Source organism: Malus sylvestris, chromosome 17 (genome assembly GCF_916048215.2).
Source record: "Malus sylvestris chromosome 17, drMalSylv7.2, whole genome shotgun sequence".
NCBI classification, from domain to species: Eukaryota; Viridiplantae; Streptophyta; class Magnoliopsida; order Rosales; family Rosaceae; genus Malus; species Malus sylvestris.
In genome coordinates, this window is record NC_062276.1 from 30,178,190 (window position 1) to 30,194,408 (window position 16,219).

The following is a 16,219-nucleotide window of genomic DNA, read 5'->3' on the forward strand; positions in this document are numbered from 1 at the left end:
TTTTCAAAACTATTTTATTTTGTTTTATCTATTTTCCTAATTTATTTAATTGTTTTTAATTAAATTCGTTTTTAATATTTTAGATTATAAAATCACCTTTTTCCAAACTTTTGTTTTCAAATAATTAATTAATATTTGGTATATACATAAATTATTCATTCAATCCCTATGGAGATTGACCTTACTTGAGTTGCTATACCATGACAACCTTGTACTCTTACAAGTATTTTTAAGTGCTTTTATCCTTACTTTTGCAGGTGGTACAAATCCCTATCACATACCATAGATGAAATCAAACCATTCGTAGTTCACATTCTCCTACATTACTAGTACATTATAACAGAAAAGCATAGGATTCCATAATTACTCAATGGCAATCGACGAGCATCACTAGGTTCTATAATACGTGAGTCAACCATTTCATAACCAGTGTCTTCGTCCACCCTTCACGTTTATCGCATTGTTTTCTAGCTATTCCCGTAACCATAACAACAAGTCAAATCAATGAATCAAAGATGCGAAATATTAACGTTTAGCTAAGTTAATCAACCAATAAAGTTATATAGCACTTCATTAAATTTAATAAAGCTAACCTCCAACAAGTTTGTTGTACTTTCTTTGCTAGAATCCAAATCAATATCATTGTAGCTCTAAATTACAAACACAAATGTTTACCGAGCACATCCACTCTATACAACCTTAGGTAGGCAATGATCACCATCGCTGACACGTCCCGATCCCGATGTCCTAGGGACAAAGGGATGGTCACGTGCTGGCCGACACCCGAAGGGTGACGAAAGCCATTTATTGAGTGCAAATGCTGACAACAAGGGATAGATAAGACTTATAAATATAAGAGAATAAAGAATATGTATTTAAGGAACGTGTTCAGAGCACACATCTAATCTAGAACATTAAAAGAATTAATATAAAAATTGAATGAACACAGAAGTGGGTCCTACACCGAGAGGACTCGAAGATACCGATGCGGAAGTGCCTGGATGCCGGGATTGTATGCCTCGATCCTAAATCCTGAAGGGGGCGCAAAACAAACATGAGTGGACCAATTTGATATAAATATAACAAAACAGTTATCAACGTACTAACCCCCAAGTTTTATGAAAACACATATATAATGATAAACATAGGTTTTCCGAAACCTAGCATGATGTGCAGTGTCTCAAATCATAACTTGTATATATAATAATCACTAGTGAATTGTCCGATAACCCCCAGGCCCCATGCCGGCTCCCCGTCTCTGAGCAGACAGTCAGAGGAAAATACACTTCAGGCCCCATGCCGGCTCCCCGTCCCTGTGCTAAATAGCCAGAGGAAACACACTCCAGGCCCTATGCCAACACCAAACCGTGGCCCGGGACGGACCGGAATCTATCCCTACGTCCCGTAGCGGAAAGGACCACTAGGTAAGTACAAAACCATTGAACATATATATTGAAAAACAACTTCATAGTATAAAGTCATCTATCATCTATACTATAAAGAGGTGTTCGAAACATGTTCTAAATATCATATCGTCATCCATCAGATATTCTATAAGAACATGGGTTATAGGAAAAATAGTAATAATTCAATCTAGCCTCAGTAAGCATACTATCTCATAAAGTATTTCATAAAACATAAGTATTAAATCATGATTTTCATGTATGCATTTCTATTGTTAAAACATGCTTTTGAAGGGGTCCACTCACAGTACTTAGCCGCCGAAGAGCCACGCAAACTAACGAACAAGAAAACGTCACCAATAATTGCCCCTAAGCACATAAAGGGTCCAATTAATAAAACTCTATTTTAACAATTGAATTTGGGAAAACAGACGTTGGAAACGGATTCAGAACGTCGAATTACCCTAAGAAGGGTCCCGGACGAAAACCCGAAAAGTCAACCCTAAAGTCAACGTTGACCGGGGGTCAACGGTTAAATTAGGTCTAACGGGTTTTAGGCTTGAAATCCAGATTAGGATTTAGGTTAAATAGGATTATGATCTATTGGGTTTTGGAATTCTAAGGTTTTGGGTTAAAAGGGTTTAGGGTGAAAAGGGGTGGTTTGGGCTTAAGCCCAAACTCACACACAACACACACACACACACTCACACACTACACAACCCTAAAACACACACACACACACACGGGCTGCACAAGGCAAGCCTTCATAACACACACACACACAAAGGCCCAAAGGCCTCACAACCAAGAGGGTTGGGCTCGGCAAGGAAGGCCCAAAGGCCCTGGTTTTGGTGGGTCGCCGGACCCAATGGGAGAGAAAGCCGGAATTCGGCCGGAAAATGCACAATCTTTAAACGGCCATAACTTTGTCAAAACTCAACGAAATCAAGCGAGACAAAAACGAAAGTTTTAGCCCTTGAAGAGACGAAGAGAATGATACCTCAAACGAAGTCTAACTCGCCGTGGTTTGACCGGAAAACGCCTCGAAAGCCGTCGGACTCGCCGGAAACTGGGTAAGATTCAAATGAGTATAACTTCTTCAATACTCAACTAAATTGGGTGAAACAAAAAGGAAAGTTGTAGTACTTGACGAGATGAAAAGATTGATACCTTGTACGCCGGCCAACTCGTCGTAGTTTGGCCGGAAATTGACTCGAAAGGGGCGATGCTCGTCGGAGGCTTCTGGGATTTCGTCGTCCTTTCTACAACGGGTGAGAGAAAACTGCAGAGGTTGTGATGGGTGCTGTCATCTTCATTGATGTGGTGTGGAAGTGAGGATTTGCAGGGAGGAAGGGCACGGGTGAGAGGGAGAGAGTTGTGCCGAGGGAGAGAAGAGGGAGAAGAGAGAAAGAGAGACTTTTCAGAAAAAAAAGAAAATAAATAAAAGAAAGGGAAAGTGAACGGGGGACAAAACAGGGGGTGGGCCCCTTGGGCACACCATTTAAGACCCAAAACAATTTTAAAAACAAGATAAACTCAAACTTAGTAAAAATACGATTTAAATTAGGGACGGGTGTAACAATCGCAACCAAGCATGACCACTCCTAAAATGCTTATAGTCCCCGTTGCGGATATACCAAGCAGAACCATACCATAATCTAATCGTACAGGTAATGATCACCCATCGCGGATATACCAAACATGATCACTCCTGAAACACGTATGGTCTCCTATCGCGGATATACCAAGCTTGATCACTCCTAGAATGTGTATGGTCCCCCATTGTGGATAAACCAAGCAGAACCATAAGCACAGTCTAATAACATAAGCAGTGATCACCTATCGCAGATATACCAAGCAAGACCGTATCATGTAGCTCTAGGTAGTGATCACCCATCGCTAATATACCAATCATGATCACCTTTAGGATGTGTATGGTCCACCAGTGTGAATATACCAAGCAGAACCATAGGCATAGTCTAATCGTGCAAGCAGTGATCACCCTTCGCGGATATACCAAGCATGATCACCCCTGAAATACGTATGGTCCCTTATCATGAATATACCAAGCAGGACCATCCATGTACCACTGCTACATGGTGCAATCATATCATTACACAACAAGCACTAAATTAGTATGAATCATAATTACTAGCACACACCATCGATCCCACAAGACAAACGACCATTGAATCACATAATACACATTCTATAACATATGTCAATTCATCATGAATCACAATTTTAAATGTACATCCTATCGATTCCACTTAACTAACCAATCTTTAATCACCCAGACAAACGAGTTCTATGGAATAATTCTAACGAGGTTCCAACTCATATTTTCATACAATAGATAGATGGTAGAGTTTAAAAGTAATATTTTAATATAAAACACATTTGTAGAACCATGCCATATCCACTAAATATACTAGCATGGGAATTGTTAGGGTAATCACTGATACCGCTTATATTAAGTCTATCATAGTGCACAATCAAAACATCCCATATAGAAGGAATTTACTAACCATGATTTGAACATTTTCATTACCAACTAACGTTTTAGTAAAATGTGAAGTTCAATAATATACTTTTGCTTCATAAGCCAAAATAGACTGGCAGAACATTTACTAATCTAGGGTTATTACATAAAGAATAAAACTATTATAAGTTAAAGGTGTCCCGCACACCAATCACATCAACAGATTTACCATTCAATGAGGGCTTAAGATTTTGGTATAAGATTTGTCAAAAACCATAACCGAATGAAGAAGATGTGAAGATTTGAAGTTAGGGGAGCCAAATGGTGGAGAGAAAAAAATCCAGAACAGCGGCAAAGCTGCTGGTTTTACACGCAGGGAAGAAGAAAAAGGAAGCCTATTGGCATCCAGAAAGTTCCATTCGAACTTGCCAGAAAGCCTTTTTATTGTGAAAATTCATAATTTTCTCGTTCGAATTTCAAATTCCAATTCGTTTGCGCTCACACGTTCATAATAATACGTACTATCTAAATATACTAAGAAAGTAAAAAAAATATTAAAGGATCAAATACATTCATGTAAAATCCCCCCCCCCAAAAAAAATATACGTTCCAAATATAAACGCATCGAAACTAAGGATACAAAATATGTAATTTTAAACAGTGAAATCCGGGTATGGGATTTCACAAGTGTACCATTGTCACCCTGTTCTGGGACAATAAACGAAGTCTAAGTGACTCCTTTGGTATGACCATGCTTGTTCCACAGGACACGAGATCAAATTCAGATATGGAATCAATCAAATTCTTCATATGTGCGCCGTAAGCAATCACAACTCCTAAAAGGGTGCAATATCTACTTCTAGATATCATCTAGGATTCTCCCAATTTAGAACGAGAATTCTATTCTCAAAAGGTCTCTCCCCAAACAGTACAAATAGACTTATCTAGGGTTTGTCTCTGGTAACGCAATATGTGAGATCTTGAAATTTTAGAAGTGTTTTTATGAACTTTGGAGTGCCTTCAAATTTTACAATTTCTAGTTTCTTTTTAATGGGTGATAATTTTACTTGAGTTCAAAGATTATTTTGAGGTAAAAAGATAAAAGTGGACGAGATTACGAGCTCGTGGCATCGTTTAAATTAATTTTCAGAGCTCGAACGAGCTTACAATGAAACTTTAAATCTGACGGATTGGAGAACACCATGTGGCAATCAAAGAATGACTGACTTTGACGCATGGCAGCAAACAATGGTTGGTTTCTACACGTGGCAGCAGCCAACAATTCCAGCAAAAGAGATGTTGGTCATCATCTAAATTCACCATGTTATTGCATGGTAAGTTGGGATCGAACCCAAAGAAAAAGAATAGAAAAATGGAAGAAAGATCAAATTTTCCTTCTTAGTTTAACTCTTGGCGAGTTGCCATCGGACCTTAACTAAAAGGAACCGATGCATTTGCACCTATTTATATGAGAAGAAAGTCGGTTTCTTCTTCTTCTTCTTCTTCGTACAACCTGAAGCACAAGGCAGATAAGCAAAGTTTCCATTAATCTTTCAAAATTTGTAACTTTCAATCTGGGATTCCAATTGAGGAACAGTTTTCGCCTATATGTTCAATGAATCGAACTCAATGTTCTAAGGTAAATTTTAGGATTATTATTTAAATTTGAATAATTCGTTCAGATTGGATTTATGACTAATTAGGCTTAAATCTTTGATTTCAAGCTTGTTCTTACACGATTTGAGGGCTTTGAAGTCTGTTTGATGACTGGAGAACAATTTCTGAGACATTAAGGTAAAGATTTACACATGATCAGATGGTTGGGATTTTGTACAAGTTTCATATGGATGAGATATAGAGAAATTTGATGTTTGACTCGAAATTCATCAAATTTGGTCTTTAAAGGACGTTTATATGGAAAAAGTGAGTTGTACTATTGATGGATTGCGTTTTGGCTTAAAATATATGTTGAATTTCTGGGAAACAGACCTCAAAGCCTTTGGTTTCATACCAGCGATTGAACTATAAAAACAGTTTCAATTTTGGGGTAATTTTGTAAATTACCTAAAGTTCAGGGGCCAAAGTGCAATTAAAGTTTGGGGAACTATTTGAAATAATAAAAAGTTTAAATACAGAATTTTTATTCTGGTTAAGTGAAGGTCCATATTGGATATAGTTGTTGCTATGGGAATAAAGTTTAGTCATTATATGTGGACATGTAGTGACATATTGTAATTGTTCAACTAGGGATTCCAATTACTCGCGATGCTTGCATTTAATCGAGGTTTGGGTGAGGAATATTGTTTGCTTGGCTTGGAGGCTAGGAAAGGGAATCCTCACTTACCCTAGTCATGGAATTTTATGAATGTATGTATATGTAAACATACAAATGCCTGTGAAAGCTGCATATATTTTGTTGTGTTAGAATCATGAGGATTTTGTTTTATATCATGCTATGCATCTTGTTTTATGCTACAAATTAAAGTGATGACTTGAGAGTGAAGGGGGCATAGCAACCGCCTTGGGTTTCGATTCCCTAAATCTCCGGAGGGGCTACATTTCTAGGAGAGGTATTAGGATATCTAAGGGTAGAGCATTAAAGGACTCTCTCGCTACACCTTACCATAAGTATATTCATTCGTAGTTGGTCCAGATAAGGGGGTAGTTGGTCATTGGACCGGTCATCAGGCATGTAGGGATTTATTGGGATCCTTGTTTTATTTTTAAAAGGAAATTGTGTGAGCATACAATCTATTTTCAAAACTAAACAAATCTTTTGTTGTGCATCATTTTCCTAAAGTATATATAGTGTCATATATTATTTTCAAACCTAGCTGGGGCAGATTCCCTGAGGGGGGAGACGTTTGTGATGCTCACCCCCTACTTTATTACAGGATCGCTCCATCTACAATAGATGTTATGGACTAAAGTCGGGACTAGCGTTGTTTGTTACTTGTCAACTTCTTGGTTGTTCATTGACTCTTTCTAAGTATTTTTATCTGTACATATACTTGATTACCTCACTGTTTTGAAGGGATTTTTGTAGCCAAACTCAGCGTTTTACATTTTCAAATCGTACTAAAGAGTTGGTTTAGTATGATAATTACCTTAAACTATTTGGTCTTGTTGTAAAATTTTTATCCAAATTCAGTTGCCCTTTTATTCTTCGCTTTACCAAAATGATTTCCGCTTCTGTACCGCTTAAAAATAAATTATTTTATTCCCCTCAAATAGCCTTATGTTCTATTAGGAATGTAGTGCTATAGTGTTGAATTTTAACAATATAGTATTGCGTTACTAGTAGTGCGTGACACTGTTACGTGCTCCTTTTTGGGGCGTGACACAATCTCTGCACTATAATTCTCTTGCCTAATACTTGAGTCTAAAACTGCTTACTAACTTAACCGTTAGACCCTGTCCTAGCCTTTGTTCTCTGTTTTGCAGGTTATTCGGATTAATGCCTCTACCATTCGCAGCAATGCTCAAATTTGGTTCCAACAAAGTAGACGTAATGCATATTATGCTGGCTATTAATGCAAGTGCTAATAATATCAGCCAACGCAGCCATATTATCAGAAGGGGGCCTTCACAGGAGAAACGCAGCTTGAATTCCTGCATAAATATCTGCTCAAGACCCTCACCATAATTCCATAAAAAACTATTACCATCTTTGATTTTTCTAATTTCATTTCTCTTTTTACAAATAGTTGCTACAATTTGAAAGTAATTTGTATTTTTATCCCCCAATTGCAACCTTTTTAACCTTGGCTTTCTGCGCCCACATAATTTCCTCTTCCTTTAACACTTCACTTATCTCTAGTTTTAGCTTCCAAATCCATATTAATGTTTGTATCTTGACCCATCATAATTTTATCGTGTATATCACTTTTGTAGAATTATCAGAGAGACGGGTCGAGAGCCCACTTCCAATAACATCGATATTGTCCCTAACTTGGTAATTACTACCTGCACAATCTGTCAGGTGTGGATTTTTATTACAAAAAGCCTCGGGTTGGATATAGCGGGGTAATTCTATTTAAATTGTTTTTCTCCTTTCCCTCTAGCTGATGTGAGATTGAACACGCCTCGCACATGAGACCCTATTTTTGTGGGTCACACGTGAAGATCCGCACATCGGCAACCACATGCAGTCAAGAGGACTCACGCTACACACGGGGTCAAGCGACCCCACACGGGGTCAAGGGACCCACTCACGCAAGGTCAAGGGGAGATCCGCACATCGGGAACCATGTGGAGTCAAGGGGAATCACGCTACACACGGGGTATGGCTCGCATGTGAGACCCCATTTTTGTGGGTCACACATGGAGATCCGCACATCGACAACTACGTATAGTCAAGGGGACTCACGCTACACACGGGGTCAAGGGACCCACTCACGCAAGGTCAAGGGGATCCACCCATGATGTGGTAGTACGGACCCGGTCCTTGGCTTTGATACCATGTAGAATTATGGGAGAGATAGGCCGATGACCCACTTCCAACAACACCGATATTGTCTCCAACTTAGTAATTGCTATCTACACAATCTGTCAGGTGTAAAGTTTTATCACAAAATGCCTCGGTGTTGGTTTAAGTGGGGTAATTCTATTTAAACTGCTTTTCTCCTTTCCCTCTAGCCGATGTGGGATTCAACAACTTTGGGCATTTAAAAGCTTATTCTTGTGATCTTTGATATCACCAAATGTCTCCTTATTCCAGTTTTTAACAAAGAACTTACGGGACCCAGCACAATCCCTAAATTTGTCAATGGTCTGAAGCAATCAACACTGTGCCATGGTTTCTTAACAAAATCCTTAGAGTTAGGGTGATGCAACCACTTCAAACGTAAAAGGTATCATTAGCATTACTCACCGTTATCAAAATGTTTATTAGTAGTATGGGACTATGATCAAAGCTACAAATTGGGAAGTTATGCAAGCTATAATCATGAAATTCAGTTAGCCACTGAGGATTAGCTATACCTCTGTCAAGTTTTTCATAGACTAGTGTTATCGGTGTGACCATTACACCAAGTACAAGGCACATCGGTTGCATTTAGGGATGAAGATTTCCATTGTTCATGAAAGTAATAAACTTATTCATGTAACTGTGGTACTTTGACAACCACCAAGCTTTTCTAAAGGGTAAAAAATATGGTTAAAATCCCCAATTAGACACCAAGGTTGATTAAAAGGATTGAGTTAAAATTTCCTCCCAAAGACAATCCTGTAAATGTTTTTTAGGAAGGCATGAACAAAAGTAACAAACTGCAGACGGTCATTGCACAAATCCTTCACAACACAGTGAATAAAACGGGAAATGGATTTCCAAACGAAACATCAACACTGGTAGAATTCGAAAACAAGCAAATTCCACCCAATGAGATCGTAGCAAAAAACCGGATTAAAGAACCTCCCATAGAAGTATTTTTAGACCTTATCTAAAGACATCTTCATTTCAAACAAGCAAAAAAGGTCCAGTTTAATTGAAGTACACAAAACTAAAATACAGTTAAAATCAGGTCTCCCTAGACCCCTACAGTTCCAAGTGATGCACTTCATCTGTCAATTCCATCAAGAGGACTCTTGTGACTCCCTTCTGCTTCAGCAACCTCCTCTCGGATACGCTTCCTCAGACTTTAGACTCCCCACTTTAGGCCTAGGCGCCGCCATAATGGATGCGACGGCATCCTCAGCAGCAGAGCCACATTCTTTAACACTCTTACTTCCTTTCATACCTACTACATCCCCATGCTCTCTGTTAGCACTCATTACAGTCTTCCTCCAATTTTCGTCTCGAGTTTTAAACATATTTTAATATTTTTTGAACATATGATTGCATAAAAGTTATATGAAACTTTGTTTATCCAAGTTTAACTATGTAGTTGTTTGCCCAAGTTTAATTTGACGTCTCTTCCTTTTGGCTAAAGCCAACTAAAAACCATTTCTTTGCGTGTGGCCTTCTGTCAGCTAAAGTTGGTAGGAACAAAAAAACTAAAAAAAAAAACAAAACTAAAAATTCTTGCTTTAGACCAAGGAAGAAAATATCGGTGATATCGGAAATATCGGTAGTCCGAAAACACGGAAATATCGATGGAAATATCGGTAAAATATCGATATCGATAAAAATTACATGGAAACCACGGAAATTGTAAGAAAAACTTGGAAATTTGTATTGAAACTTTGTAGGATGTTTATTTAGTCAATTATCTATTAGTTTATCACAAAAAATTGGAAGGAAATGCATTGCATGATGGATTTAACATTATCAAGTTGATTATATAGCGATCTGACAAACATTATGAGTGTAGAAAATATGTAGTAATTAATGAAAGAAGTCTAAACACACCATAATCATTTATATATAATGAATTAGTACAATATTTTACACTTTAGTACCACATAGAGTTCCTATGAGGTTCAAATTTGTCACTATCTTCATCATCTCTATGTGTAGAATGAGTGTATTGTGAAGAGTAGTTATCAAATGATAAATCCCCAAAATAGTTTTGCATGTAATTGTTAATATGCCACCCATATGGATCCGAGATTGGTTGAGGTTGTCCATAAGAAAAATCATTTGAAGATTGAGGCTGGGATTGATTCCATGAGTCGCTCGATTCCATCCCAACAGGAATGGGATATGAAGGGTAGGGAAATGGTTGGTTATGAGTATAACCATAGTTACTACTTCCCAATCCAAAAGAGTCTGAAGTTCTAGATAACGAGTCATCTTCTTGACTTGACAAAATCCCTTTGCCTCTTTCTCTGCGAGTATAGTCCTTCCCTATGGCACCAATTCCTGGTCCTGCCCGCCTACTGCCATGGTCATCATCTTGTGTTGCATGCGTGAAGTTTGCCTCACCAGTGAAGGGGCTCATATATCCGGGAGGTGGTGGTCCATAATAGTTTCCATATCCACCACCACTACCTCCAGCTCCACTACCTCCAGCTCCACTATTTCCTTCATCATTTCCACCTCCGGTGGTAGGTGAGTCTCCTGATCTTGTACTAGAGCTATCATTAGTATCAGCACGATGTTGTGGTTGTGTAGGATTGGAAAAAGGTGGAATTCCAGTGTTGCTTGGCATTGGGTGCAAAAGTTCTTCGAAAGAGTCAGCGCTGCTAGATCCCACCTCCTCCTCTAATACTCTTTCTACATTTATCCCTTCATTACGTGCTTCTTCAGCAACTCTGGGAGCTGGGTTGCCTTCATCATCATCTAAATGAAGAGGTCTAATCCATTGAAAAAGTTGGTTACCCTCCGTATCATCATCTTCACCAACAATATCAAACACATCTAGTGGGTCACCACGGTCGACATGATCGATTTCTGCTTCCTTATCTCGAATTTGAAGCTTCATGTTGTAGTAGCAATAAACTAATTTTTCCAAGCTACTATGAGCCAACTTATTTCTTTGCTTTGTATGGATGAGTGCAAATGTGCTCCAATTTCTTTCACAAGCTGATGAGGAAGCTGTTTGTGATAATACTTTTATTGCTAACTTTCTCACAGTTGGTGCATCGGTCCCATACATGATCCACCATTCAGCTACAATGAAAAATAATGTTGATAAGCCTAATAACTCCAACAAATTCTATTATAAACTTATAGTGAAATATGTTTATACTCATTAGGAGACATATTTGTTCGAGCAGCAACTGATGTTGGTTCTCCAAATGTTCTTCTTGCATCTTTAAACCATGTTAGCTGAATACAATAAATTGTGTTAGTTTAATCCAACAAAGTAATTATTATAATTTAAGTAATTGTGTACCTCATTTCCAAATTGGCCAACTGCTGGTGATGCAGGGTCTAATTTAGAGTATACATTATGTACAGCACGTATAAGGGTACCATCATCTCCAACACCGGGTCTGTATTGGTATCGGGGATTCAAATAATATGCTGTTCAAAGAAACACATACTCTAATAAGATAAATAATACTTATGCAACTAAAGAAATGAATTGCAAATTATGACATAATTTATACCTGCTGCATGCAAATCGTGGTATAATGTTTTATACCATCGGTCTTCAATTATTTTTACGACCCACCTTGCACCATGTTTTCTTTCCAATTCATCCTTCACTACACGCATCAACTCATATACAGCCCCCATAGTAGGATACACTTCTGTGTCAACGATCCGTAAAACTTTGTAAAGAGGTTCAAACACTTGACACACATGTTCTGTTTGACTCCAAAAAGCATGATCAAGCACTATACTTTCCACCAAACGACCTGTATTTGAGCGGCTAAAATTGTGGTTGGCCCAATCATCACTGGTGAATAGTTGCTTCAACCCTGCTTTCTTCTTGAGTAGGCTGTTTAATGCAATATAGTTGGTGGCGAATCGAGTGGTAGCTGGACGAATAATTTCTCCTCTGCAAAATTCACGCATCTTTGCCAACAACCAACCGTGATTGTAAATATAATTAGTGATCGTTCTAGCTCTTTTGACCATAGTAGCAACATTCTCTCTCTTCCCCATTGCCTCAAACATAAGATCAATACAATGTGCTGCACATGATGTCCAAAACACATTATGATGCTTCATTAACTTTTTTCCAGCTTTGACAAATGCAGAACCGTTGTCGGTCACGACTTGGACAACATTATGCTCTCCCACCTCCATGATTACATCCCTCAATAATTTGTAAATATATTTGTAATTCTTTATATGGTCTGAAGCATCAACAGACTTCAAAAAAATTGTCTTGCCCTTGGAATATACCATGAAGTTGATGATAGATAATCTGGTCGGGCCGGTCCATCCGTCACACATGATTGTGCAACCATTAGTTTCCCACTTTGACCTCAACTTGTTAACATACTCGCCAATGTCTTTGTACTCCATATCCAAATATTTGTTTCTTATCTCATAGGGAGTGGGAGGTTGTACTCCAACACCGGCCTGTTGACATCCCACTACCATATTTTTGAAATGATGTGATGAAGCCTTCGCAGCAGGGACATTTTCATAGATAAAGAACTTGCTAATTAGACGCCCCATTCCCTCCTTCACATTACCTCCCTTGAAATAACTCCAAACACTCTTTTGACGTGCGTTGGATGACTTATATAAACTTGGGGCTATTGGTGGTGTTGGTTGTGATTCTCTAAGACTGCCTCCCCGTCTCATTTGTGCACCACCACTTGTCCCGGAACCTTGTCCCCTATTAGGAATTTTATGAAGGTGTTCTCTTTCCCATGCTGACTGTTTGGAGGCACGTAATGCTTGTTTCAAACTGCGTCGTTCTTCAGGTCCCATGTCATCATCACATTCGTCCTCATCGTCATCATCATCACTGTCAACCGCTTGGCCATAGACTTCTCCCCGTAGCTCAGCTCGAATATTTTCCATTCCTTGTGTCATCTTTTCCTTCTGCTGTTTTTTATTTTTTAATAATGTGCTGATGAATGCCTTCACTTCTGGGGGGACATTATCGCATCGTTGGACATTTTTTGATGGATCTAATCCACTAAGATGATACTTCAGTCGTGTCACTCCGCCACTCTTCATTACCCGACCACAATATTTGCAAATTGTGCCATGTTTGTTTCCGTCTATTGGGTCTCCATGTTCCCAAGCTGGATCACGTTTACTTGACATCTTAAATGTACCTATATTTATTTTTCATTAAAATTAGACAATTATTTTTTGATAAAAATAAGAGAACCTAAATAATAAAGTTATTCTACAGAATAATTAAATACAAAGTAAAGAAAATGATTGTAAAAAGTTAAGTAATTATACAAATAATATGGAATAATAAAACCTAATATTAATGAATAATAATCCAATTTGATAATAATTCAATTTAATGAATAATAATCCAATTTGATAAAAAAAAATCCTAATATAAAACATGGTGATGAATAATAATCAAATTTGATAATAATAATCCAATTTGATAATAATCCAATTTAATGAATAATCCACCAATTTGATAAAAAAAAATTCCTAAATTAAAACATGGTGATGAATAATAATCCAATTTGATAATAATAATCCAATTTGATAATAATCCAATTTAATGAATAATCCACCAATTTGATAAAAAAATTATCCTAAATTAAAACATGGTGATGAATAATAATCCAATTTGATAATAATCCAATTTAATGAATAATCCACCAATTTGATAAAAAAAATTATCCTAATATAAAACATGGTGATGAATAATAATCCAATTTGATAATAATCCAATTTAATGAATAATCCACCAATTTGATAAAAAAATTATCCTAATATAAAACATGGTGATGAATAATAATCCAATTTGATAATAATCAAATTTAATGAATAATCCACCAATTTGATAAAAAAAATCCTAATATAAAAGAATAATAATCCAATTTGATAATAAAAAAACCTAATATAAAAGAATAATAATCCAATTTGATAATAAAAAAATCTAATGTTAAAGAATAATAATCCAATTTGATAATAAAAAAACCTAATATTAATGAATAATAATCCAATTTGATAATGAAGATGGTAAGAGAAATAAAATAATAAATAATATTAAACATATTAAAATTATCCTAGGGAATAATTATACAACATTACTTAATTACTTAAAACAATTAATATTAACATTACTTAATTGCTTACAAAAATTAACATGCAAGTATTAATTACTTAAAAAGATTCACATACGAGTCCACACAAATTTATTTGTTGTTGTATAAATTACAATAATATAAATTTAAGTTTGTAAACTTACCTTAAATATTGAAGCCTTTGTGTTCAAGCTTTGGAATGGATCTGGAATGACTTTGAAAATGGTAAGGAAAATAAAATAATAAATAACATTAAACATATTAAAATTATCCTAGGGAATAATTATACAACATTACTTAATTACTTAAAACAATTAATATTAACATTACTTAATTACTTACAAAAATTAACATAATTAACATGCAAGTAATTACTTAAAAAAATTAACATACGAGTGCACACAAATTTATTTGTTTTTGTATAAATTACAATAATATAAATTTAAGTTTGTAAACTTACCTTAAATATGGAAGCCTTTGTGTTGCTTGGCTTTGGAAAGGATCTGGAATGGTTTTGAAAATGGTATGGGAAGAAGAATGTAAGTTAAAATTCGGTGAATGCCTCTGATGATGAAAGAATGTAAGTATATAACAGACATTGACACTGTTTTGCATGTGAAAGACTGTCACACGCTTTCATTATTAAAGCAGTAGTATTTGTTGTGCATGTTCTGAAATTGCAAAAAGTTCTTTGGATCATTGGATCAGAGAGGTAGACATAGGTTTGGAATGATTTGGTTTTGAATAATTTGGAGCATTGGATGCTTTTTTTTCTTAGACACCATCACTCAGACAGTAAAAAAGACTGAAGAACTCACACTCCACCACACACACACTTCGAGACCCCCCCCCCCCACCACACCACACACGCACACCACACACGTACACCACACACGGAGGTCTCTTTCTCGATCTTTCATTTCCCACTCCACTACCATATTCTCGAATCCTCTCAGTCTCTCTTCTCTCTTCTATCTCTGAGGTCGGTCTGAGCCTTCGTTCTCACCGAGAAGTTCTCAGTCTTCTCCCTCCCTTCCCCCTTCTCCAGTTCTTCCACACACACACAGAGACATCATCTCTCGAATCTCGATCCTCCTCGTCCGTGTCTCCGTGTCTCCCTGTCTCCCTCTGCTCCTCCCATCTCACCCGCCCTAAACCCAGCCGTCGACACCACTCCATAACCGTCCGTGTCTCCGTGTCTCCCTGTCTCCCTCTGTCTCCGTAGTCCAAGCCGTCGACACCACTGAGGAGCACGAACTTGTCCCAGCCGTCTTGGATTCGTGAGGAAGACGATGTTCCAGGCTCCTACTTCTCTTCTTCCCCTCTATTACTTTAAATTTTTGTACAGATTTCAATTTTTCTGCATGTTGCACCTTTGTTGTACTGAAATTGATTTTAGGGATTTAGGAATTAGGGTTTCTATTTTTGTACAGATTGCGATTTATCTGCATGTTGCTTGATTTTTGTACTGAAATAGATTTTAGGGATTTAGGAATTAGGGATTCAGTTCAGTTGCTTTGAATCCGAATTTGGGGATTTAGGGAATCGGTTCATTTGCTTTGAATTTTGTACTGAAATCGTTCTTCTCGGCTTGTAAACATGTTGATTTTTGTACTGAAATCGTTCTTCTCGGAATCCTGTATTGTAGATTCAGTTCATTTGCTTTGATTTAGCATTTGGGGATTTAGGGTTTCGGATTATTTGCTCCGGCCGTGTTCTCCGATGAGTCCATACCAAATATCGCGATAGTTTCGAAAATATC

General features: G+C 37.2%; 2 long non-coding RNA genes across 3 annotated transcripts; one reads left to right on the forward strand and one right to left on the reverse strand.

Annotated features, from left to right (window-relative positions):
• Positions 1–834: 834 nt before the first annotated feature.
• On the reverse strand, positions 835–2,139 carry LOC126609669 (uncharacterized). The gene is made up of 2 exons (XR_007618223.1): positions 1,710–2,139; positions 835–1,032 (listed from the first exon to the last, which is right to left on the reverse strand). It is a non-coding gene; the product is annotated as an uncharacterized LOC126609669 (long non-coding RNA).
• Positions 2,140–4,992: 2,853 nt separating this feature from the next.
• On the forward strand, positions 4,993–8,581 carry LOC126609675 (uncharacterized). 2 transcript variants are annotated; one of them, XR_007618229.1, is made up of 3 exons: positions 4,993–5,524; positions 5,610–5,679; positions 6,133–8,581. It is a non-coding gene; the product is annotated as an uncharacterized LOC126609675 (long non-coding RNA). The 2 variants fall into 2 exon arrangements; XR_007618230.1 differs by having other exon boundaries at positions 7,330–8,581.
• Positions 8,582–16,219: the final 7,638 nt, after the last annotated feature.